Here is a 26,515-nt window from a genome sequence, read left to right on the forward strand (position 1 = left end):
AACGAGGCGCTGACATCCACTGGAAACTATGCTCCTAAATGTGAACCATTCAACTTGCTCCTGGCTTAGGGCTTCTGCTGCTCCAGAAAACACCATTTCTGCCTCAAAAAATGCCTACCAGATTCTTCATAAGTAGCCCGGATGACAGAATTATCATCATCATTTTCTTTCCCTGCATTATTAGGCTCCGTTGTGGGAGGAACTCTGCCAGCGTAGAGACAAGCAGCATCCTTGCCTCGCAATTTGGTTACGACAACGTAGTATCTAATCATCTGGGCCCAGCGTGCCCTGTCAGCGTTCGCTCTGGCCGCGCTCCCGGTGGATGCCTGCCCTGTGTTCGCTGCTCCCACGCTCTCGTCGGAGTGGGCGTGCAAATGACTCCGATAAAATTTGACTGACTGGTGGGAATCTGGTGTAGGGGTAATTCAAGACAGGGACGTTGGGGAGCCGCTTTTCTTGTTGAACATCGGCAGATGCGGCAGACAGCTTCGTGAGAATGCTCTTTCACCAGCGTGCTAATACCCTGGTTAGAACTCAGTATTCACTGACCTCATAATTCGTTGCTTAAGATTAATCTTGACTTTGGAAAAAGTTGGCGAAAAAAATGGTAGCTCTTCTTTCTAATGCTGTATAGGAAAAAATAATTTAACCATGGGCGCTAGATCCTCCCCTGGCAGAAGTCAGCATGAGTCTATTGTCCTAATTTATCGTTATGGTCTGAATACATCTGAGACATGGAAGATTTTTTTTTTGTTAAATGGAAAATGTTGAAGTCAGTGGCAGAAGTCTTGTTAAAAAAAGAAAAAAAACAGTACAACAGAAAAACCCAAAACACATGTTCCAATTTACAGGTCAGTTGATATCCTCCCCTGAGGCTGCCTTAATTTCTAGTTCGGGCATGTCAATAAATCAATGCCACAAGCCATCAGCGAGGCAGTATCCAGCAAAGCAGCTGCCATGTGAACACCATGCTCGGAATCCAAAAATGTGTAGCCAAAAATCTCTCAATACACTTTCTTACTTCATTAGTTTCTGCTTTACATAAAAATAGCTGTCATTTTTGCAATGAATAATCATGTCTGCCTTAAGATAGATATGTCTACATGATACGTTCATTAAATAAAGAAGAGAAAGTAAGTTTCTGTATGGAACCTGTAAAGCAATTCTGAATTACCGTGTTTTTTTTCTAGTTAATTCATTCTTTAAGCATAGACATTGTGCTGGTTATATGTAGCTGCAGAGGGGGTAGATAAAGCAGCATCATTACACCAAAAAAAAAAAGGTGATGATTTTATGTGTCTACGTTACAGGAGAATACTACTTCTATGATTAATAGAGGGTTGTAACATGAAAAAACTCTCTGGCAAGTAGACTTTCTGCCTCATGCCGTGTGTTTTTTTTCACTGCTACGCAGAGTGGCTACAAAACGCACTCTTATTGGATCCTCAAGGTTCGGTTTTCCTCTAATTTGTGCTGTGAGTAGCTGAAAGCACTTGAACAGGTGAATACAAATCACTCCAGTGGCTGGACCCCTGCCGTCCACCGAATCTGCAGACGTGCGAATGACTGCATGATCTGCAAGGCCATGGGAGTAGAGCCTGGTTTCTGCTGGCAGGTGGGGACCTGGGAAAGGGAGCTCCCCCAGGGCACCCTGAAGTCTTCTTACCCCAACAAGATAAAGGCATCATGAAGACAGGGAGGTGGGTGACAGAGAACCATCAGAATCTCTTCAGCCTTCAAAGACTAACCGAGTACCCCCTGAGATGTCAAAAGGTCTCAAACTTTTGAAAACTGAGGTGTCCAGCATCAGAAAGCTATTAAGGGGCATTGACTGCATGAAATCTGTCATGCTGGATACTTCCCGTGGAGGTTAAACTAAACAAGTAGTTCCCGGAGCAGAGGAACTAACGCAACCTGGTTTCCTGCTAACCTGTCTCCCAAGGTCTCTTCCCTCTCTGGATTCTGTATCTCAGACAGGAAAAGCGTATCCTAAAGCTTTTCTTTTAGGGGAGACATCAAGAACAACAAACACTTTTCTCCTTCTGGTCACTGAGGTGCAAAATAAGCTTAATCTACTGGAGACCGCGACCCCCTCTGCCAAATCTGGTCAAGACGCCTAATGAGAGTTCGGACTGGGGAACAGAAGCAGACAGACAGACGCAGCATGACTGCATAGACCTTGTTTCCTTAGGAAACTGGGCTCAAAACAAAGCACACAAGTCTGGTATATTTATAGCAAAAGAGGTTGGGGGCTTTCCTTTCCAGAGGAAACGCACTGCTTTCCTGGGCTTGATGCTCGCTTTAGTGGAAGCCACATCAGTTCGTGCCGCCTGCAGATCCTGTCCGGCTTTTCCCAACCTTGAAGCTTCAACAAGTTCTGGAAGAAGTTAGCAGTGCCTGCAGAGGTATCAGAAGATACCTCAAGCACTCCAAGAGAACGTTTATTTCTGTATTAATGCTATGTGTAAGATAGGTCTAAGGCATTTATGATGCATAAAAGAGTCCATCAACTGAGATAAGAACCAGCAAATGAGAAAGGACCATATTGAAAACAAGCTGCCTCAGCTCCAGCTCCACCCCATACTGCAACTTAGCAGAGACTTCACGTTGCCAAGCACAGATTTGTACCTTTGGAGTGGTGTGAAGGTAGCATATGGTGCTCTCCTTTATAGGTGGGAAATGAAGAAAGCAGAGGGCAAGGCTGAGGCAAAGTCAACCCGAAGTCCAGAGACCAGGCAAACCGTTTCCCCTCTCAGATTTGAAGACCCCTCCCAAGGGAGAGAAGAACTGTGTCAGCTAGAAGAGGCAGTATTGTTCAGTGAGCTAAAGCACTTGGAAATCTAGAATTTTTCCACTCTACCACAAACTTGGAAGTCTCTACATGCCTCAGATGCAGCCCAACCTCTCAGGAAGCCAATAGACATGTAGGTATTGGGATACTGAATACTAAAGACACCTATTAAATGCAGTCCCTGACAATGCAACATTGTTCTCAATTTGAAATTTTGCTGGAGTTCTTTTGTGTTTCAGGTTCTCATGTTTAGAACTGGATGTGGAAAGATTTTCTGCCTTGTGCTCAAAATACCCAAACCGGGCTTACGTTACTAGTTAAACATTATGAAGTGTTTTTTAAAGACCTGTAAAATACAGAGTTACTTGTTATATAGCTAAGCTTTTATTATTTGGTCTTTCATCCAGAAGTATTTGCAAAGCCAAGAATAAAATGTCTTTCCTCCTTGATACACTGATCTTGTGTCTACTGATCACAAATGCAGATTAAACTCTCCACCCTAGCTGATACTGTGCTTCTTGACAGCCCCCTATAGCCCGTACTACATAATTGTCTATAGGTTTTCTCTTCAGGGTGTGATTTCCAAGAGTAAAATAAAGCAATAAGCATCTCTCTTATGAGGAAAGGCTGAGGGAGCTGGGCTTGTTCAGCCTGGAGAAGAGAAGGCTGAGAGGGGACCTTAGAAATGCTTATAAATATCTGCAGGGTGGGTGTCAGGAGAATGGGGCCAGACTCTTTCCAGTGGTGCCCAGCGACAGGACAAGGGGCAATGGGCACAAACTGAAGCAGAGGAAGTTCCGTCTGAACATGAGGAAGAACTTCTTCCCTCTGAGGGTGACGGAGCCCTGGCCCAGGCTGCCCAGGGAGGCTGTGAATTCTCCTTCTCTGGAGATATTCCAGACCCGCCTGGACAAGATCCTGTGCAGCCTGCTCTGGTTGACCCTGCTTGGGCAGGGGGTTGGCATGGGTGACCCACAGAGGTCCCTTCCAACCCCAACCATGCTGTGGTTCTGTGTGATTCTGTGATTCTGTGAAAGCAAAGCATTCAGAGATATTTCTAATCCGTCACTTTACCTCCTCTACTATGGATTCTTACAGCCATAACTTCCTGGCCCTTTTGTGGAGCTGATAGTGAATTAAACTTAATTGATTATTTCAGTTAATGCCAAGATAACTCTGAAAAAAAGCTTAACCACAGAACAGAGCAAAAGAATTGTTTGAATTTCTCACAGTTTGGTCTTGCAGCAGCGTGTGCTAGGCCTGTTCCCATGTTTTAAGGTAGTCATTGTTTTTCAGTGACTGTTTTATGCCCATGATCAATATACATCCTTAACCGTAATTCATAGGAGATTTTGCCTTGCATCTTGTCCAACATTTACTGACTTGTACTGTCAACAGTACAAAGGTATCGTGGTGTGTAATGAGTGTCTGAGGAGCTAATAACCCGTTTGCTATGAATAGCAGCAGACTATAGCAAAGGAGCTCTTTGTGGTTGTGAGCAGAAGTTAATAAAAGGTGTATCTTCCTCTTCCTTTGGTACCTCTTGTTCTTCCCGACACCCACTTTTTGTTGGCTTTCATTAAGATCTATTTGAGAATTAGCAATCCGATTGCCTTTCTTCCTATAATGTCCTGTAGTTTATGGCTCAGTGGGGAGGCATGCTGACTTCCAGCAGTGGAAGTGCTAACACGTTCTGGGGATGGAGTCATAGGGCTAATTGGACAACATCCTTTCCGTTGGACTGGCTTTTTTTAAAGTCAGGTCTGAACACATCTCTGGACAACTCTGTAATGAAGATTAAAAGCAAAAGCCTGATCCTTCTTTTGCTTCTGGTGGACTAAGTGGGGCGAAGCTTTGTAGGAGTCGATACAGTTATGTGAGTGCAAGAGAATCATCAGACTAGCAGTTTTGAATTTTGCATAAAAGGTGTTTTTAATAGCCTGCAGTTTTCTTGGCATGAACCGCATTCATAATTCAAGACATACATGGTGGGCTGAATTTATGCTGTGTGCAGGTTTCATCCAGGTGGGATTTAATGCAAAACTTGTAAATGTTTGCACGTGTATCCACTGACCTCTGCTGCATAACTGCCACCGGAGTCACAAACAGGACATTAGTATCTCTGAATCAAGGTGCTACCCAAGACTTGTTAGCGCTGGCAAGGCCCAATACAGAAGCCTTGTGCAGCCACTTGTGCAGCACATAACTGGAAACACGCGCTCAGCACCACGTTCAGCCTCTCCCGTTAAATCCACACCCGAGCGAGGATGTGATTTATTGCATAGTGACCAAGTTAATGCAGAAATGTGTCGATATCTGTACTCAGGCTTGCAGTGAGAATAACAACGTGCAGACAGTAGCAATGGAGGTTCATTCACAGACAATAGATTTGGAGGCCTACAATAAAACAGAGCACTGTGGATAAAAGGGGTATTTAGGAAGTTTCTGTGTATACGATATTTGTGCTTTTGTCGCTGACTTACTTCCAATAAGACAAATAACAAGGAAATTACAGCATTTTTATAACTAGTACAGTGAAATAGTATTTAAAGACCCTTTTATTTCAACATCAAAGCATACATAAAAGAATAATTTGTTCCCAGTGGAATAACAAGACAAGACAGGACACTCTGCCGTCTTTGAAAGCGAGAGTATTTTCTTGCCAAGAACCTGAAGAAAACAGATCTGCTCAAAATTCCAAACTGATGCTTTGTGGCCTGATAGCAGAATAATGCCCTCAATATGAGAAAGAGTCAAATCATTTTGAAAAAGAGAGTCTAAAGATTCATGAAGTAAATTACATGGAAAATAACTAGAAATACTCACTATCAAATGCATTTTGTTATCAAATGCATATTTGTTCCCTTGAGAGCTTAAAGGAATATCAGCATTCAATCAAAGAGGAAACCATAGCAATTTAAGAGATGGGAATAATTTTGCTCGTTAGATCAACTCCAAACACCACTGCAACCAGTACAGAGCCTTCCTTCCGCTCTTCCTTTCTCCTTCCCCTCGGCCACCTTCGCTGCACCAGAAGGGTGGCGTTGGGAGGTCTGTACGAGCAGCACACCCCATGTCTTCCCCATGTGATATCTTGCCTGCTGGTGGGAGCACATTCGTGCAGGATCCAGTTCCACCCAGGTTGTACCTGAAGAGGCTTTGAGGAGGCCTGGCTGTAGGGGACTCAGGTGAGCCTGGTCCAAAGGGCTGACCTTAACAGACAGTGTGGACCTGGGCTGGAGGAGAAAGACTTCCTCGCTGCTTGCTGCACCCACCAGCAGGCAGGCTGCCTGCTCAGAGGACCTTTCCTGCAGCAGCCAGCACGTGCAGAGTGTCAGTCTCTGTGCTTCTGCGTGCACGTGAGGGCATCCATCACCGGCCCCGGCCCTTTGAACAGGCACTTTGTAGATGATTAGGGAAGAGGTAAACCGAGTGCGTGGCAGGAGGAAGGAGGGTGGGGAGGAAGGAAAAGAAATGTGAGAAAGCTTTTCATGTAGTTCAAGTGTCCATCTGGTGGGTCCTTCTGATGTTCCCTCGCCGAAGCCCTCCCACTGAGCATGTCTCAGAAGGATCCCTCCTTTCTCCCTCTCCTGCCAAAAAACTGAGTCAGAGGCTGGTTTTGTTAGAAAAGGGTCATGAAAGCTTTGTTCAGCCTGTCCCTGTAGGGTGTTCGTTTCTTCAGGAGGATATTTAGGCTGTCTGAGGCTTAGTTGTTCTTATTCACACAAAGCTGAACAGTCTCAACCTGGGAAACCAGCTCCTCCGAAACTCAGCTGGAAGGTGCCACGCTAGAAAAAGCCCAGGGTTGTGTCAGCTCCTAAGTGGACCACTGAATCAAGGGGTACTTTGGGTTGCTGATTAGTGTTCCTAACCATGTTTCAGGTTGCTCATTCATCCTGACTTAGTGAGGGAGGAGGAGCAGGGGACACATCTGCTGGGCTTTTGACCCACTGCTGCTCCAGGGGAAGAAAAAGCCTCACTGCGTACCTGGGCTTTTCTCGGCAGAGCTGGCGAGGGACGGGAATTCAGGCTTCACCTGCACACCTCTTCCTCCCGCTTTCCCGGGGCTGCCCAGAGACCGTGTCCGTGGCTGGGCTGCTTCTGGTCATGGAGGTGGCTTTTGCAAGGGCTTGGGAGGCTATCTTGTCTTCCCATCACTCCCAAACCCAGTGGAGCTCCCAGTCACAGCTGGGGCTGTAGGAATTAACTGTAATGTTATTTGGCTTCTAAATCACCGATTTGGAAAATGAGATTTGCTGTTTACAAGGCTGGATTTTTACTTTTAAAATTCAAAGAATTTTGGGAGAGATGGGAAAAAATTACATTTTACAAGTGTTCATTGGGTGGGGGGATTAATATTATACACACTGGGGGGAAGAATATACAGCATAACAGAGCTCTAAGGAGCCATAGAGAGAAAGATAAAAGAAACCGAAATACTGCAATGAAAATAACTGATGTCAGAAAGACTTTAATGAAAGTCAAGGGGGATTTAGTAGTTACATAAGGGAATAAGAAATAGAAGAGAATTTTGCTATTCTACTTGGTTTAAAAAAACACAAAAAAGTTGTTTCTTTTTTTCCATTTTACTTTTGGTTTGCAACCCAGAGGTTCAAATTAAATTTAAACAGATGTGCACCAGCTATTTAGTTTCAAACTCTTGAAGAAGGAGCATGTCTGCATTTCCACTGATGCGAAGTGACACACAACCACTATGAAATGAAAGCCATTGTACGATGGAGCTATTAGTCTTGCTTATTTAAGATAGAGAGACATTTTAAATGAAAATATAAACAGGCCAATAAACCTGACTATAGGAGGATGCCAATAAGGTTACTTCTGAAAACATATGCATGAAAGCAGAAAAACAGAAAATGAAATATGAAACACTGTGACTGTTAAGACTTCATCCTGGCTGGGAGGGGAAATGCAAAGTGGGAATGGAGGGAGATACAGTAGGATTTTAAGAGAGTCTTGCATCTAGTAGTTACTTTAAAGACTTAAAAATAAAATTATGGAATTTCATATTATTGAATTGCTGGCGGGAGGTTTCTTTGTTAATACAGTGCTTGATTTGCATCTCGGTGAGTGTCTGGGCTCGGAGTCTGTTCACAGGAAAGGAGTACACACACTCTTTCCTGCGAACTATGGGAACAGACGGGCAGCTCCTCAGCACTGCTGTAGGTCAAAGCACCTCCAGCGACGCCTGTGGAGCAACACCAGCTCGTATGAGCAGAAGACCTGGCCTAGGGTTTCCAGCCAACTGAGAGGCTTTGTTGGAATCCATTTTGGTTTGCTTTTTTTGTTGTTTTTTAGTTTTCCAGTGCCTAGCAACATCCTTGGGTAACCTTGGTGGACATTTAGGACACACAGCCTCTGCCACAGCTCAGCTCCTAAGTGGAACTGAGCTCAGCCACCATGTACAGACAGGAGAGTGGGAAGGGGATGCATGTGTGTGTGCAACCTTGCCAGCATCCCATACTCCTGCAGCTAAGAGCATGGGCTGCATCTAGTGGCAGAGAGGAGGCAAGAAGCTTACATGTCTCATAAGCCTTTTCCAGTAACTCTGTTCCTGCTGTTCAAAAGGTCTTTCTCTTTTCTAAGTCTTTTTCCATGTATACGTGTGTCTTTTCTGCCCTTAGACCCTTTCCATGCAATTTGAGCTCTTCTAATCTTGAATTATTTCCTTGTCTCTCTTTTCACCCTGACGTTCATGCTTCCTTATTTTTCCTTCCCTTTAAGGGGAGTAGGAACATTTCTAAATGGCTAAGTGACATTCAATGGGAGCTTTCTCTTTCCATTTCCTCCTGGACTGTGCTAAATTTTGTTTACTTTCCCTCTCTGGTGCTCCAAGAGGAATAGCCTCTTACCGTCCCCGCTGCCAACACTTGAAGCTTTTCTCTGGTCCTTGCTTGCTCCAGTTACTACCTCCTAGTCCCTGGGCTCTGCCCATGTTCCTTCCAGTCCCTTGGTCTGTTCCAAATCCCTCCAGCAAGCTTGCCACCTCGTACCATTCATTCCCTGTCTCCTTGGCTCTGCGTGTCTACGCTGTCTTCGTCTCTTCTTTTCTCTCCAGAGGTGGTTGAACTCCTTAAGCCCTCCACATCTTGTACCTTACCTAAAATAGTGCTTTTATTTCTGCTGTGTTCTTTCCTGCCCTTGGTGATCAGCCGTGACTGTTCCTTTTGTCTGCTTTCCCCACTCCTGCCTCAGGGCCCCTTTCCATGCTGCCTTCTGATTAATGTGTGTCAGTGCCCTCCATTTCCTTCTCCAAATCACTTCTTGAAAGCCCACCTATTCCATAAAATGCAACCATTCGATAGTTACTCTTTGGGGCTGGCAAGGAGCGGTTCCACCTTATTTGATGGCATGAAGCCAGTGCAAAACCAGTACAACCATTGCTTTCACAGTTGGTATAGTCACCGTCCCCCCTTTTGCTGCAATACCAAGCTCTGTGATGCTGATTTTCACCCGTGCCGTAGATACCCCTCAAGACATGGAGAAGCAAGGGAGGGAAAATAGTTCGATGGCTTCTGCGCTTCCCTAATTTCCCGGGTATGCATGGGGAAGAGTGGCTGTGGCTGGGTCACTGAGGCTCTGCACCACACGGACCATCACCCCAGATGCCATAGCCTCTTCCCATCCTCCTATTTCTCTTCCAGATGTGCCAGTCACACTCCATGGCAGATAAGTTTAAAGGATGTGAATGCTTCCCACCACAGAGGCCCTTTGCCAAGCAGGCATTTTCCTCACGTGGAGGAAGCTCCAGATGGTCCAAGATGGGGAGTGGGTCTTTGGGCCAAGGCATGGCTTTTGATTTTTCTGCTTGATGTTGTGTTTCTCTAAGGGCAGCAGGCAAAGTTTCAGTGCTGTATAAATATGATTAGCTCTAATAACTCAGCGATAATAATGCTTTTTTGAATCACTTTATTTTTATGAGTGTAATTATGTTGCTTGCATTGAATAATTTTAATTTAAAGACATCTCTTTTCAAAATTCCTCAAATTAATTTGCAATTATCCCTTTTCCTATGCAATGGATTATGAGTGTATATTGGATCTAGTGTTATATTTCTTTCTTCTTTCTAATCCAGCCAAACCCTTATAAGCAGTATGTTACTTATATTAGAGCTGTGTCTCATTGGTATTATGGGCACTTCGACCTGACTGCGTTTGGGGGTATTTATTTTGGCTGTTGCATCATCACATATTTAGATGAGAGGAAATAGCTATGTGCCTTCTAAATTGCTAACACTAAGGGGAGCACTTAATCTTTAGAATATCTTGACTATAAATCCAACATCAACACACGTGTCAGAAAACACATGAATTCTTTGTGCCTAAATATTCAAGGATCATGATTAATGCTTAATGCAAAACACACTCTAGGTGAGTGGAAATGGAATGCCAGTTGCTTTAGGTCCCATTAAGGAACTTCAAAACCTACATTTAACGACATTCCTGAAAAATCCTTTGTATGCCTCCTGAGCTATTTGTGTTTCTTTACCGCTTGCTTGCTGTAAGTCTCCCAAAGTCAAGCACTGTGCCTTCTTGCTCACTCTCCAGCCTTCGAGTCAGAGTTGCCCTCAGGAAAGTGAACCTGGGGATGGAGACAGTGGGAGGAAAAAGCAGAGCCTGTGCCTTGCCGACAGCTCTCCGCCAGCTGAGTCAGCCAAGGGGACATGAGGGGATTGACACAAGCGGCAGGACAGAACGGCCCATTTCCCTGCCGTGGGCAAAGGCAAGACAAGGACTTATGGACCTCAGTTTTTCATGGTCTTCTTCCTGCTGCTCCTGAGGTGGCTTCAGAAAGGCGGCTCCTCACTGGCCCCAGTGCCCCTGTGGCTTGTGTAAGGGCTGGACTGCCTGGGCAGCCCGGTCATGCTGCTGGGAGGTTGGCTCGGAGCAACCAGCGGGTCCCCTCGGCCCCTGGACTAGTGCAGTGCCGAGACTTCAGAAGCAATTGTCACGTGAAAAGCTGAGGAGATTCAGCCCCAGATATATACCAGTGCTCAGGAAAACCTCCCTTTGGAAGGCAAGTCCACCTCGACCTTCGCCTTGTAAATGAATGTGCTGAGAAACCCGTGAACACTGAACCGCATGCCCCTGGTGACTCAGTTACCTGATGATGTTGCTTTTCCCTGCATGGCCAGCAGGACGAGGGAGGTTCTCCTTCCCCTCTACACTGCCCTGGTGAGGCCTCATCTGGAGTACTGTGTCCAGTTCTGGGCTCCACAGTTCAAGAAAGATGAAGAGCTACTGGAGAGAGTCCAGCGGAGGGCTGCGAGGATGGTGAGGGGACTGGAGCATCTCCCCTACGAGGAGAGGTTGAGGGAACTGGGCTTGTTCAGCCTGAAGAAGAGAAGGCTGCGAGGGGACCTTATAAATGCCTACAAATATCTGCAGGGTGGGTGTCAGGAGGATGGGGCCAGACTCTTTCCAGTGGTGCCCAGTGACAGGACAAGGGGCAATGGGCACAAACTGAGGCACAGGAAGTTCCGTCTGAACATGAGGAAGAACTTCTTCATTCTGAGGGTGACGGAGCACTGGCCCAGGCTGCCCAGGGAGGCTGTGGAGTCTCCTTCTCTGGAGATATTCAAGCCCCACCTGGACAAGGTCCTGTGCAGCCTGCTGTAGGTGACCCTGCTTGGGCAGGAGGGTTGGACTAGATGACCCACAGAGGGCCCTTCCAACCCCTACTATTCTGTGATTCTGTGATTCTGTGATTCTGTGAAGGCTTATATGTAATTGCTGCTTCAGCAGTTGTTGAAGCAGTGCCTTCTCACATTCACGGATGTGATGGAGATCGCTCCTTCAACATGGGCGTGCTCCGTAGATTTACTTGTGGTTTGCATCTTTCACATTTCCTTTAACTATGATGCACACATAGTATTCTCTAAAGTGTACTGTGAGCTGAAGGAGCAGTTTTAATCTCTTTCTAGGAATATATTTTACTGGGTCTGTAAGACCTCTTCGAAGAAAGCTGTCTCAACAACTCTACTGCACTTTCTCTAGATCCCTGATTTAGTCAGTAGAACAGAAATTGTGTCTTCTCCATAATAGCAAGAGTTTGTGAGTGTTTGGAATCTTGTTACACACCTACTTTAAAACAGACCTTTTCTACGCTATTTATGTATTTTTTTTTAGCACTGCAAGACAAAGTTCAGTATCACCAGTGAAATGCCCAGAAGGTTCACTGTTACGTGAGGTTAAAAGTCTTTGAAACCACAAGCAGCACTCAAACTTCTTTTGACTCTTCTGAGCAAAGCAGCGTCTGTCAGAATCCTATGGTCACCAACACGGGAGAGCAGGGGCAGGGATGTTTATTCTGTGTGAAAAGATCTCTCTTTTTTTTTTTTTTTTATTCCTGAGATAACCTCACTGGAATATACTATGGATAAGTAGTTGATCACACACCTATTTTCACTGTGGAGGATATACCTGCCATGACAGTTCCGTTCTGGCAGAGTGAGCAGATATGCAAAGCGTATTAAAGACTCACAGGCTGCAACTTCATCTGTTGATGAACTGGGAAAGGACTTAAATATGACACTGCAAGTACTAGTAGATAAGGCAGTTCCACAGTTCTGTTGTCTCCACAGTGTTATTTCATAGTCCACAGTTCCTGGGAAGCAGCATTCTTAATCTTCTTTAAGTTGCGAAGGTACACTCATGAATGTTTTTGTGGGGATGCTATAGGCAGACCAAAAATAAAGAACCACAAGAAACTGGAAGAGACCTTTATTCAAGGGCCCTTCAATTCAGATCAGAAACCCTATGAACAACTTTCCTGGGTTCAAAAGGAAAAGTACAGTGATTAAATGTAGGCATTATGCTGCTGCAAGCTTAAAACTCTGTCTCCTGGGCTTTGTCTTGCAGTGCAGAACGCCTGCATTATCCACCATTTACAAACTCGGCAAAATCTTTCCTGACCTCACAGGGAGAATGCAGGACTGCGTGTTAAGGGTTCCAGAGGAGACTTTTGGATACTGAATTAAAAAAATCATACTTAATTTGGGAAAGAGATGAGGATTATCACCATCTGTTGAGAAGTTCAGTTACCTGTTTTTACTGATGCAGTCAAAGAAAGGTGGTTGGTGTCTCGGTTCAAAGCATGTACCTTGGCAAAAGAGAGTCAATGCTTCAGCTTTTCTCCCAGTGGTAAATGGCCACTGCTTATTTTCGGTAACTGATGTGCTGGAAAATATGCAGAAGCATTTTGCTTAATTACATAGGTATAGCAGCTATGATTTATTTTGTGATGGCGGTGCGTGTGTGGATTATGCAAGGAGTTGAGCTGATTTTGGAATTTAGCACCATGTGATGACCCACCAGTGTTACAACTGAGGAATACCAGTAATAGCAACTGTCCTTCTCTCACACCTCTCATATATTTTTTAGATCCACTTTTCTTTAAGTCTATTCCACTTGATGTTGTTTGAGTCTCTTGGTTGGTTTTCATTTAAGAAGGAGTCTTGCAATGGTTCAGCTCCACTCCTGTCTGTTGGCAAGCGCAGTTTTAGACACAGTGTGAACAACTCTAGGTCCTACGACCAGGAATAACTCACAGGGCGTTTAAATTATTTGTCGACCCCAAATACATGATGAAGCACTCTTGAGTGAGAAGGTCCCACCTGGGCTGCCGTGCTGCCCTGGCTGCGTGGTCCTGCGTCAGCATTCAGAGCAGTGGGAATCCAAGCTGCTGTGCAGGGAGCTGGGAAAGCAGAAAATTCTGGCACCAGTCATGAGTTTGCTCTAGCTGACAAAACCAAAGCAGTTTTTTTGGTAAATATTGGACTGAAGACTGATGAAATTTAATTTGACTTGAAAAACACAGGGCAAAACAAAATATGGAGTAATGGTTTCCCATTCCTTTACCTGGCCATCACTCTGTTATTGTAGCCTGGGTAACAGTGTCTCATTTTAGAGGAAAGACTGCATTGCTGATAACAGGTATACACCACTTGCACCTTTTGGCTGTTGTCCCTCCATCCACGGTGTGGATCATGGGACCATCGTTCTGGAATGTCTCCTGGGGCTGGGCAGGTTTCAATTCAATGGGATTCATACTGTATAGATTTTTAGTGGTCAGGTGCTATTTTAAATAAACCAGCACACGTTGTACATCCCACTTACAGAGCCTTTCCCCTTCCTGAGCCCATACACTCACTGTATGAGAGCAGGGATCCGTGTGCTTCCTCGTGATGCGATTTCCCTCCCTGCTCCTTTCGCAGCAGTGCTTGGATTAAACTTAACCAGAAAACCTGGGAAAAAAATTAATAACTTCTTTCAAAGCACAACTGCTGAGTATTGTGGGAGCATCACATCCATCCTAAACTATTCAAGGCAGTACCAGCGATGTACTTGGTGACAGACCCTCACTTGACCAGGCAGAAGAGCTGTAGTGGGTAGGCAGGCTGGATGGGCTACTATTTATTTCCCATTATCGTTAGGCTGTATAAAGACTGACAAAAAATGCTTAATACATCTGTCAAAATTATCAGTTTTGCCGCACCAAAATGTGCTGCTGTTGCAGAGTTTGCCAGGTGGTATTGATGAATACAGACTTTCGAGTTAATTTCTCTGGTGTGTGAGGAAATGGTTGGTCTTGGGAAGAGATGCTGTGTGGTTAGCAGGTTTTGCTGTTCAGAATGATGTGAAAAGGCAGCAGTCCAAAGTGGACAATGTAAGCGAAGCAGAGTTTGCTACTTGCCTGCTTCTCTGATTAGATGAAACCTTCGAGGCAGGAGTTGGTTTTCTTTGACATTCCTGAAAGAATAATTCACTTGCACATTCTCTGAGCTGCTCTGTGCCAAGACTGGCATAGATGGGTAAATAAAACAGTTGATGTTTGAGGTTAGCTAGGCTCAAGATCTCTTGGATTTTTTTTTCTCCTCTGCAGGAAATCAAATGGTGCTGCCATTCAGTGCCAGAACAGGAATATCGTGTGCCAGAAGAGGTGTACTATCACTTGCATCATTAACGGAGACATGCTCGATGTGTGGTGCATATCTCCCAGGACAGACTCTGGCTAGTATGCTAGTCTGGTTTCATTACTCCCATCTGATCTTGAGGCCTCCTCATGTTCATACTCTTTGTTTTCAGTGGAGGCAGGAGTTGGTATTCTAGCCCCGTACAAACAAAGTTGCTCTCAGTGAACCACGGCGTGCCATATCACCATCTGGAGCGCATTTCTGAGAGAGCAATCAGTGCTGTTGTCTATCACTTTTCTCTACCAGCGGCTGTTTCCTGCCAAGCTCCTTGCCTCCAGGTCTCTGCTGCTGTCTGCTCAGTTGGGTCTTTCTAGGCTGTGCAGATTGTGAGCTGCCCATCTGGGACGGCTGTAAGGCGTACAGACCATCAGCTGTACAGAGTTTAGCAGTGCATCTCCTTCTGACTTTGCCTGGTCTGCTCTGACCTTGATTCCAAGCATTAATGAAAATATACTGTTAATATTACATGACTTAATTTTCCATTGAGAATTTGGGGGGGGGGGGGGGAGAAGGAAAAAAAAAGCACAGTGCACAGTGGTGAAAATCCGCGTTTTGCAGGCACATAGATGGATGGGTATTGTCTGTATATCTTCTCTCTTCATGTGAGGTGCAGCACTGAAGAGGCTGGGACTGTATCAGTCACCAGCAGTTTATACCACCCCTTCCCTCAGAAAAAGATGCAGCAGTAGCATCCTGTTCAAGATCCTAAAAGTTCTGAAAAACATCCCATCTGTTTCAGATAAAATACTAAGCTGTGTTTCATCTGCTACACGGAAATCTGCATTAAAAGTCAGGGTAAAACAAATGCAGAAAACACTTATACACTTTGTGGCCATAAGATGGAGATATTGGGCCACAGAAGAAATTATATACTTCATTCCCTCACCACTTTGGTTAGTGTGGGCTTATTTAAAGAAAAATGATGATGATGATTAGCTAAAATTAGTGTTGTGGTAGGGAGCAGAGACCAGCCAAACCAGGATGGCAGAGTGCTAAAAAGATGAAGTCTTGAAGTGCAGTATTAGAAGGGAAAATCTGAGCTGCTATTGTAATAATTTCAGCAGTGGGTTAAGGTGTGCTTTTGTGTCACACAAATATTTTGAAACAACATACTGCCAAATTGTAGAGGTACCCTCCCTCCTTTCTGATCAGTGCGAAATTATATGTAGCTCTCAAAGGCAGGTTAAAAGGCTTGTGAATAAAGCAATTATATTCATGCTGTCTCAATCAGACAGTTAGCTCCTAAAGAACATCATCAGCACACAAGACCTAGTTGACAATTCCTTGTCTCCAAGAGTCTCCAGGTTTGCAGCTACTGAGCATGGGAAATTTTCTGAGGCACTAAAGGAGAGGGAGGAAGGGGTTCTGGCCAGCCTCGGGGTACTTCTCAAACAGGCATCCTTTGTCAGTCTCTGGGTAGTCATTTTATTAGTGAAAGGATAATTTTACTTTGAAAAGCATCTTAAAAATAGTACCTTCTAACTCAGCTGATCCACTTCTTTCTGCAGACTTGCATGTCTGGCAGTCTGTAGTCCCCTTCTTAACTTGCCCCAGGCTGAAAGAATAAGCTGGCCCCAATTCTTGGTCATGTGTCCTCCCATTTCCAGCTGCTCAGCCTGTACTGGTGTGTGGGATTTTTCTTTTCCACATGTAGTACTTTACATTTCCTTTTATTGAACTTCATGAGGGTCCTGTTGGCCCATTTCTCCAGCCTGTTGAGATGGCCCCACACCCACCTGGTGTATTGGTCACTACTCCTGCTTTGTATCATCTCCAGACTAGCTGAGGCTGCACTCTGTCTCCCATCATCCAGGTTATAAATGAAGATATTTAACAGTACAGGACCTAATATTTACCCTTTGGGCAGACCACTAGTGACTGGTCTCCAGCTGGACTTTGTGCCGCTTATTACAACCCTTTGAGCCTGGCAGTTCATCTAGTTTTCACTCCACCTCCCTGTCCACTTATCTAGCCCATGCTCACCAGTTTGTCAACGAGGATGTTACAGGAGACAGTGCCAAAAGCCTTGTTAAAGTCAAGATAAACAAAATCCACTGTTCTCCCCTCATCCGTCGAGCTAGTCACTTTGTTGTAGAAGGCCATCAGGTCAGTCAGGCATGATTTCACCTTCATAAACCCACGCTGAATATTCTTGATCACTTCCTGATCTTTAATATGTTTGGAAATGATTTCCAGGATAACTGGCTTCATCGTGTTCCCAGGGATCGAGGTGAGGCTGACTAGCCTGTAGTTCCCCAAATTATCCTTATTGTCCCTCTTGAAGCTGGCAGTGGCACTCACTGTTTTCCAGCCTTTTCCAACTTCCCACATATGCCCTGACTTTTGCAAGATTATCAAGAGTGGCGTTACAGAGATATCTGCCATCTCCCTCAGCACTTGTGGATGCATTCCATCAGGGTCCATGGACTTCTGTGGGTCTAACTGGCTTAAATATTGCCTAGCTGGATCCTCCTCCACCGGCGATAAGGCTTCTTTATTCCAGACTTTCCATCAGTCTTGGGGACCTGGGATTGCTGAAGGCCAGTCATACTGGTAAAGGCTGAGGCAAAGAAGGCACACAGTACCTTGGTCTTCTCAATACCTTGGTCTTCTCAGTACCTTGGTCTTTTGTCAGCAGGTCCCCTGGCCTGCTCAGCAGTGGGCCCATGTTTTCCCTAGTCTTTCTTTTGCTGCTCATATACTTGTAGAAGTTCTTGCTGTTGCCCTTCATGTCCCTCACCAGATTCAACTACACACAGGCTTTGGCTTTCCTAAGCCCACCCCTGCACACTAGAACCGTGTCTTTGTATTCTTCCCAGGTCACCTGCCCCCTCATCCACCTCCTTCACACTTACTTTTTATGTTTGTGTTTAGTGACCAAGGAGCACCTTGCTCCTCCTTACAGGCCTCCTGCTGTCTTTGCTTGATTCTGACTTGGGGTGGTCTGTTCTTGAGTTTGGAGGAGATGATCCTTGAAAATCAAACAGCTCTTCTAGACTCCTCCTCTAGCCAAGATCATCCCCCGTGGGCTTCTTCCAAACAGACCCCTGAATATGCCAAAGTCAGCTCTCTTGAAATCCAAGGCTGTGATGCTGCTTTTTGCCTTGTTCCCTTATCTCAGGATCCTGAACTCCGTCACCTCGTGGTCACTGCAGTGAAAGCTGCCCCCAGCTTTCACATCCATGACCCATTCTTCCTTGCTTGTAAGCAGCAGGTCCAGCAGAACATCTCCCATCATTGACCCCTTGACCACCTATGTCAGGTCCTTTCCGACCTTAAAGATTCATGACTGCCTGAACATGGAAACTCTGGTTTTCAGCACTCATCTGAATTTGCCGTGATGTCTCTACTGGTAAGTGGAGCAGAATTCACAGCGACTGTGACAGCGAAACCCAGAGCTTTACTTTTACGTTCATTCTTCTGGCTAGAACCACACTTCAGCAATTCTGTTTCACAAAGTAAAATTAAAATTTTCTTCCCTCTTCTGTGTTAACAGCAGTAACTAACTTTGAGCCAAGGAACTAAATGCCTATGACTCTGAATTTAGAGACAAATTCACTTGAGAAAAATCATTGATTTATGACAAGAGTGGAAAGTTGTTGAACTTAATAACGTCAGATCATATGTTTAGCAAGTGCTTAAAAATGCTCTCACAAGAAGACCAAATGATTTAATATTTTTACATGGTTGCTTCTGTAAGTGTAATCACACTTAAACTGAACTAGGAATTACCAAAAATAGTTTTGTTATTTTTGATAGAACAGAAGAAGTGAGGGGGGAATGTAGTTTGATGAAATTAATAGATTACACTATATACTCCGGGCTAAGGAAAATATTGGCCTATTTGGTGCGCCCTTTAGAATGTAGGTAAGGTACATGCAGACAAGAAATATTTGCGTTGCCTAGGTTGAGTAGGTGCTGAGGCTGGAAACCGAGTGTCCCTACACTGTGGATGGAGTCAGTGGGGAGAGACAAGATTCCCCTGGGGGAAGCCAAGTTTGTGTCTGCTCTGGAGAACTCCATAGAGCCATCCAGTTTCCTGTAGGATCACCCAGGTTCAACACAAGGTCAAAGCCCCCCTTAACCCTCAACGCTTCCTTCTGTTTTCCTTGAGAAAGCAGCCTGGGCAAGAGGAGCGAGAGCCCGTTACAGCAGATGACCATCCTGGATGCCTGGGGCACTGGGAACATAGGGTCCCACAAGAACAGAAGCATGGTTCCTCCTGTGAAATTCCTGTAAGGACCCCTCTGCCCTCACACTGACCCTCCAAAACCACGCAATTTAGGCAGCACAATATTGCAGGCAGGTACGGTGCCGTACACAGAGCCTGTGGGAGCCTGGTTCTGCAAATCACACTGCTTCTGCCTGTCAAGCTGGACTTAGGTGTGTAGCTGCAGATACTTTTTTTTTTTTGTTCCTGTGTGAAGATAAACAGTACTATTGACATTGGAAATTACTCTTGCCAAAGTGGTTTTGAACTCTAGGCAGCCAAGTTGGGGAGTATTGGTGTAAGCAACCCAGCTGGAGTCGTATGATTGATGGGCGGCACAGCCAGGAAAAGCAACCGGGTGCCCTGACACTGGGCCCACGCCGCCTCCCCACTTCAGCCACTGCACTCCTCAAGGTATTTTATTGCTAATGTCTTTCAGGACATATGAAAAAGGCTTAAAATACACAAGACAAATTATCCGACATGATTCTCTGGAAAATGTTGTGTATCTTGAATGCAGCCAAAGTGCAGAGTGTATGCCAGTTGTAACAGTAATCACTCATTTTCTGTTTTGACCTAGCTGAGAAATTACAGACTTGGAAAGGAGTAATTTGAACATAAGAATCTTTGCCTTTTCAAAGGTTTTCTTTCTTTTTTCCCCCTTCTGGGAGCAACATGTGCTGTGTGAGTTGTTTCTCTGCTTGTTCAGAACACATCCTACTTCATCTGGCCCTGCTCCCCTAAGGCAGTTAATCTATTGGAGATACTTAATTATATCATATCTCACTTTCTGCCACTCAAGCTCTGTCTCAGACATTCACCCAGAAGTCAGAAGTGGAATTGGTGAGGGTTAAACGTTAGAAGATCAGTGAATTGAACAAGGATTTCTCACTGTTTCCAGGTCAAGTATTCACAGGTTGTTTTGTTTTGAGCTGTGGCTTCTAGACTTGGATCATGTCAACATACAGAGCAGGGCTGACACTGAGACATCCATTTCATAAATATTTACTTTTCTATGTGTGTGTGAGTGTGTGTATGCTTGCGTGTGTATGTGTGTTCGCTGTGCTCACATCTAATGTCCATCCTTAGCAGATGGATTTATCCAACTCTTCGATTTGCCCACAGGACAAACCCAGCACACATATTCACTAGAAACAATGCTTTGGAGTGCATTTGTGGTCGTAAAGTGCATTTAGTGTATCCTGCTTTAAACTTGTGTTAGTGCTACTGTTTTTAACAGTAGGGTAGCTGCATCACTCAGCTGTTGGCACAATGAACTGAAATAGGAAAAAATGCTCTTTGCACTCAGTCTCCACTGATACAATAAGTTACATTAAAACATTTCCTCACAGTTATTGTCTCCTTAGAAATGAAATTAAAACATTTGAAAGGTTTTCATCCTTCCACTAGTTTGTTTTGAAAAGCTTGTTGTTATGGGAGCTAAAAAAGGAAGCTGAGAATTTTTTATGATGGGTACAAAAATAATCCGTATGTCAGTACGCAATCATCAAAACGACGTACAGAGGTATAGGCAATACAAGACAGTTATTTTCAAGCACACGTGAAAAATTCATAGTAAAGATGAAGCCGAAATGCACACATTGGAATAGTGAAAGTAGAGCAATTCCAGTGCGCAACAGTATTTGCAATTTGTGTTTCTTTGAAACAATCTTGTTTCTGAAAATCCGAATAAATCACTTCAAAATTTCACAGTAATTTGTTACAGTTAGGATGTTTTCATATTCATTAGATTTCTTGGATCAGACTGTCATTTCCTCATATTTATTTATTTATTGCAAATTTGATCTATCGCTCATTGTATTGACAGGTATATTCTAAATTGGAACTGTAGGATCCAAATGTGATTAGTGAAGCCAGCAAGTGATCTTTCACGTTTTGCAATGGCACAGCTCTTTCTAGCATGAATATCGCCACTTCCTTTGAACATTTGTGTACGCAGATTTTTATTAGTAATATTTTCTATAGACTTCAGCTATCTTTGGAAGAAGCCAGGAAAAGCACGGCTTGTATGTGACTGACTTCTCATATCTTATGAAAACCTCCCAGATATCAGCTTTATTTATTCCTTGGTGGTACAAACCTCTGTTCTTCTGTGCACGTTTGCCTGCCATGAAGTGTCCTTTTCTGACCCTTGCCTTTTAATCAGAGCCGTATTCCACCTCCGCCCAGGCCCCATCCGTGGTAGCCAGGACACAAGGTGCTTGCCGGTGGGAAGTCTAGAGCAGGCTGCAACACACAGTTTTAACTTCATGGAGTGAAGTGAGAAAAGCTTCTCCTTCTGTGTTAGGGTGTCTTGGGCAGCTGCTTTGTACCATCCTCGCAGCAAAGCTGATTGATTAACTCCAATCCTCAGACTCATAATTCATCCAACAGCCATTCACCGCTTTATATGTGATAAAACAACAGAATTGTTGTCTTGGTTATGATCCCTTAATCTAAAACAGCCAACCATCATCCATAACGGCCACTAGCATTTAAACCTATCCAAACCACAAAAAAATCACTCTTCAAGCCATCATTATTTAGCAAGTTATGAATTTGCTGCAGTCTTGTGAAACTGGTGGGCTATCTAAAATGATCAAGCTTCACCTGAATTACTAGAGTTAAAATCTTTTCCTCCAGGGAAATATGACCTAGAGAAATGTTTCACATTATCCCAGGGAAAAGAGCCATGCTGAAAAGATTAGAAACCATCCCATGTGCACATGCACACACATGCTTGCACGCACGCACACTCTCCCACCCCTAGCAGTACTGTGGGTAGCAGAAGGAGCAGTGCACTTTCACAGACTCCTGCCTAGTGCTCAAAGGAAATGCAGCAGACATTTAAATATTTCCAAACCAAACAAGACATCCTGAAGGATTCTCCTCCTGTGGCCTCATTATCTGCTTACATCTGTGTTTTTAAAATTCAGAAGAAAGGCTAAAGCAGGCAGAGCCACCAGAGACAGGACCATAAAGGGGAAGAGGAAGAGAATGGAGAAAAAGGTGAACACTTCAACTCAGGCTGCCCTCACTTTCTGAGGAGTCTGGGTTTAAAAAAATGATGGCCAGAAATCAGAATAATCGTCAAGACAAAGTATCTTTTTTTCCCAAGGTATCACATCTGAGTGTATAGCTTTTAAACATATAGGGACGCTGATTTTGTAAAGACCGTGGCAAGTCCTGTTTGTAAGTGCCACATCACTCCTCCAGGGTTGAGGGACCAGTTCTTCCTTAAGATGCACCTTTGCATTTGCTTTCCAATAGCAAGATCTGGGGTGCAGCTCTTCTGCCTATACGAGCCCTGGGGGCCCGGCAGGGCCTGAGGCTGACATGATGAGCCAGCTGCTGACATGAGTAATAGGCCGAATCAAACAAGACCTTTTTCAGTGAGTGCCAAACGTCATCTGAGCCCCATCCAAGCCTGAGGAGAACCGTCCAAAGGATGTTCCCTACATCACCTACCTTCACAGTGTCTCCTCTTGTTCCTAACTCTCTCTGGATCTTCGTTTTTAGTTTTGAGTGTCTTTACACTAAATAAAAACACAGCCTGTCCCATGTTCCATGATGGTCTGGTGCACCTATTGACATGGAAGGGTACACACTGAAAAATTCCCCATCATTTTCAGCATGTGGGGAAGGAACTGCAATAGCGACTGAACACTGTGGATTTACTGCCTGTAAGCATTCAACTTTGGGGGGGGGGAAGAGTAATCAGCAAGGAATTCAAAGTCATTGGCATGGTACTTCGTGGTCAGGCTGCGTTCTGCAATGCTGGCTGAGGAGCCCCAGAGAGATTGTGCCTTGCTGATGCAAAGAGTCTGGAAAGGATGTCTGGGACAATGGCTCCAAAGATGCTGTCTCACCTATAAAACAGGCTAGCCACAACCTGTGAGCTGTGCCAGCTGGGGTGGCAAAGCCACCACCGGCGTCACCCCTGGGAAAGGGCTGTGGGCTGCATGCGTGGGCCAGCCCCACTGTTTGCCCCTTCCCACCACTGCTGGGAAGCTGTAGTGTTGGCACCAGGTATGGGGCTTGCCAAGAGAGGGAACAGAGGGCAGGCGTGAAGGAAGGGGTTCACATTTAGCTGAGAGTGTGGTGGAGAATGAGAAACAGCCTGAAGCAAAGGAGATGAGGAATGAGAAGTAGGACAAGAATTGCATCCTTGTTCCTCACTCCAGCCATGTTCAGCAGATCTCCTCCCACCGGATAAGTGCTCTGTTTTTTCACCTTGAGAATGTGGTCATCCTGTAAATAACCTAGTTTTACTTTTGAACATAAACAGCATCTCTACCTATGACATGTCTGTAGGTATTTGCCTTAGCAAAACCATGAGCAGCCCTTAGTGCTATAACATCATGGCCTTCCTTGATAGATGTGTGTATATGAGTCAGCCAAGTTAGGCTTTTTGGCAGTTTGTGTTACAACTGAACACAGTGCAAGCCCTGAGGACCAGCTTCGGTGTTGCTTTATGTCATAAATCACCTCGTGCCTTGCATCTGAATTACCCTTCTGCAGGGGCGAAGGCTGCTTCAGGCGTGCCAGGGAACAGGCTGAGGTAAGGGCAGAGCTGAGCTAAGGAGAAAGGCGTACAAGTGGCCATGGGCACAAGAACTCTGCCTCCCTGGGCTGGAGGGAACACGGGTGGAAAATGCTTGCCTGACCAAATGAAAAACACAAAAGGACTCAGCCCCAGGGCAGAAGCTGTCTTCTCGCTTCAAAACCTTGCTTGCCGTTGCCCTGCTGTTCCTCCTGTGACTCTGCTCCAAGCAGCCGAGGTGAGTTCACACCAGCCCTCTGCTCTAAATGGGGTGCCTCGAGATATTCTGGATCCCAAAGGCCCTGGGAGTGACAGGTGACAAACAACCTTCAGTTTTAGGCCAAAGGCTTCTGATCCAAGAGATGGTTTATCTTGGTGAAGTGGCATAAGGAAGAACTTCTTCCCTCTGAGGGTGATGGAGCCCTGGCCCAGGCTGCCCGGGGAGGTTGTGGAGTCTCCTTCTCTGGAGATATTCAAGCCTCACCTGGACAAGGTCCTGTGCAGCCTGCTCTGGGTGACCCTGCTTGGGCAGGGGGTTGGGCTGGATGACCCACAGAGGTCCCTTCCAACTCCTACCATGCTGTGATTCTGTGATTCATGTGACTCCCGTAGCAAAGGTGCCTTGGGTTTCCTAGATGAAAGCTAAGGATCACCTCGAGAGGCAACATGCAGTGTCCTGCTCCGACCACCCCGCTGTGCCTCTGCTCGTGCTGTTGATGGTTGTTGCTGCGGCACCGAATCCTAGAGAGGATCTGTCACATCAGAGTCTCTTTCTATGGCTGGGAGGCAGTTTCTGGGTACTGGCTGTCCAAAGGCTGCAGATGAGCATTTTTACAGCCTCAAACTAAACATTGCATCTTTCCTACTAGGAGAGTTGCCATCCCCGAAATCCAGGATCTACTGGCTGCTGGCTTTTATATGAGAATTTATGGCTGTAATAAATTATGCTTCAGATTTTCCTTGTTTGGAATAATTTTGGAGTGTCTTTTCCCCACATTTTTTATAGCAATGTAATAGACTACATTTTGAAGGACCATGAAGATGTTAATACTACCTTCACTGCATAAAGAACTCAGATACAAAACTTTCCAAGAAAGGAGTTTTTGGACAATGCAATGTTATTTATTTACTTAAGCCATTTTATAATACTCTGGCAGTCTAGTCCAGTGGTGAGGTCCCAGGGAACTTTGATTTTTAATTTTTTTTTAGTCTCTGTGCACAGGATGTACTTATTTCACTGATAAGACTAAAACAAGGCTTTTCTGAAAGAGCAAATCTATATTCTTTCTCGGCGACTTTATCTCTGCAGGCAGACTACAGGTATAAGGGAAACAGGAATACCGAGGTAGTTAGGGCAGCTAAAGCTCATCTTTGAAGGAATCTGCGAAGGTTACCCACGTGTGAGCTAAATGCGTTTTCGTCTGATAGCTAATGGGGGTTGGACTAGATGATCCCCAGAGGTCTCTTCCAAACCCTACCATTCTGTGATTCTAAAAAAGCTTTTGATAGGAGATGCCATATATTGAGATCCCCACGTCCCCTCTGGAGAAACTATGTGAATGTCAGTAAGAATCTACTTCCAACAACCATTTTAGCTACCTGGAAATATTTCAGAGAGAGGAAAATACAAGGCGCGAGTGGACGAACAGCAAATCGCCTGTCCAGGATAAAAGAAAGATCGTTTTCATCCCCGTGTAGATTTCTCTTTCTCCCCATCCCCTACTGCCTTTCCATTTCATGCATTTCCACATTTCTTTATCCGGACTGAGCTTTCTGGGATTGATGGCTGCTCCCTCTCTGTAGTATATCAAATGGGAAGGACTTCCCATCCCGCAGCACAACCGTGTTAGCTTCCCTCTTGCATTCAGAAAGACCTTCCCAGCATTTTCCTTTCACTGACCCCTTTCAGCCTTCTTGGTTTCCCCCTGTTCTAGCCTGCCCTTTGCCCAACTCTTTCCTTTCTTTGGGTTTCCCACCCGCTTTCCTCATAAGAGTGACCCAATCACCTCTTTTGTCCAGTTTCATCTACTTCTTACCCAGCTGAATTCATACCTGTACCCCAGCCCTGACCCTGCATGTGTTTTCCCCATCCTATAGGTCAAAAGCCTTTCTTTGTAGGCTTACTTCTTGTAAAGCCACCCTCCTCCTCTAGTCGTCTCTCTGGGCTTTCCTGCTTTCTGGACACATTATCGGTGACACATCCCCTAGGTGTCACCTCACAGCAGCAAATGTCATGCTTTCCAGGTCCCCAGACAATTCTGGATCTGCAGGCTGTAGAACCTCAAGCGAAAAAGAGGAGAGCCCTGTCAGCTGTGGTGGGCTTGGTCCCATTGTCATACCACAGCATCGAGCCATGAGAAGAGCCTGTATCCATCTGGCTGTGTCTGCGTGACCCCACCAAGGCCAACGCGCCTGCTGCCCTCCGCATGCCTCTCCGTGGGCACCCCTGTCCTGCCCTTACCATCCTTTTGGACCGGGACCATTCCTTTCAAACCGGATCCCTGGCTTCAAATCCCGTGTCTCCCCCCGATTCATTTTGGCAGGCTGGTTTGATTCGGATCTCAGCTGGAACTCCCCTCTCTCGGGACCTCTGCAACCAGACAATGCGTCCGGCGATGCAGTTTGGCCTTTTCAAAATAAAGCAGGGTTTAAAAATCAACAGGAACTCATTGCTCCGATAACTGGGTTAAAATAACAAAAGAAGGCCTGCACGCGTGAATATGACTTCAGCTTCATTCTTCCCTCCCAAATTTTGGGCAAGTTCCACTTAGTCTTGGCACCTCGGTGCTCGGGCTGGGAGAGGCAGGACACGGCTCTCTGTCTGTCTGTCGGAAATGGAGTTAGACGCGAGCGTCCGTCAGCTCCGGGTCCGGATAGGGCTGGTGACACACCAGCTCCCTCGCCAAACAGCCCAGCGCCAGCGGGACCAGCTGCTTTCCGGTCCCCTGGGCGTTGGTCACCATTTCTGGGGTGTCTTAC

This window comes from Opisthocomus hoazin, chromosome 3, assembly GCF_030867145.1.
Source record: "Opisthocomus hoazin isolate bOpiHoa1 chromosome 3, bOpiHoa1.hap1, whole genome shotgun sequence".
NCBI classification, from domain to species: domain Eukaryota; kingdom Metazoa; phylum Chordata; class Aves; order Opisthocomiformes; family Opisthocomidae; genus Opisthocomus; species Opisthocomus hoazin.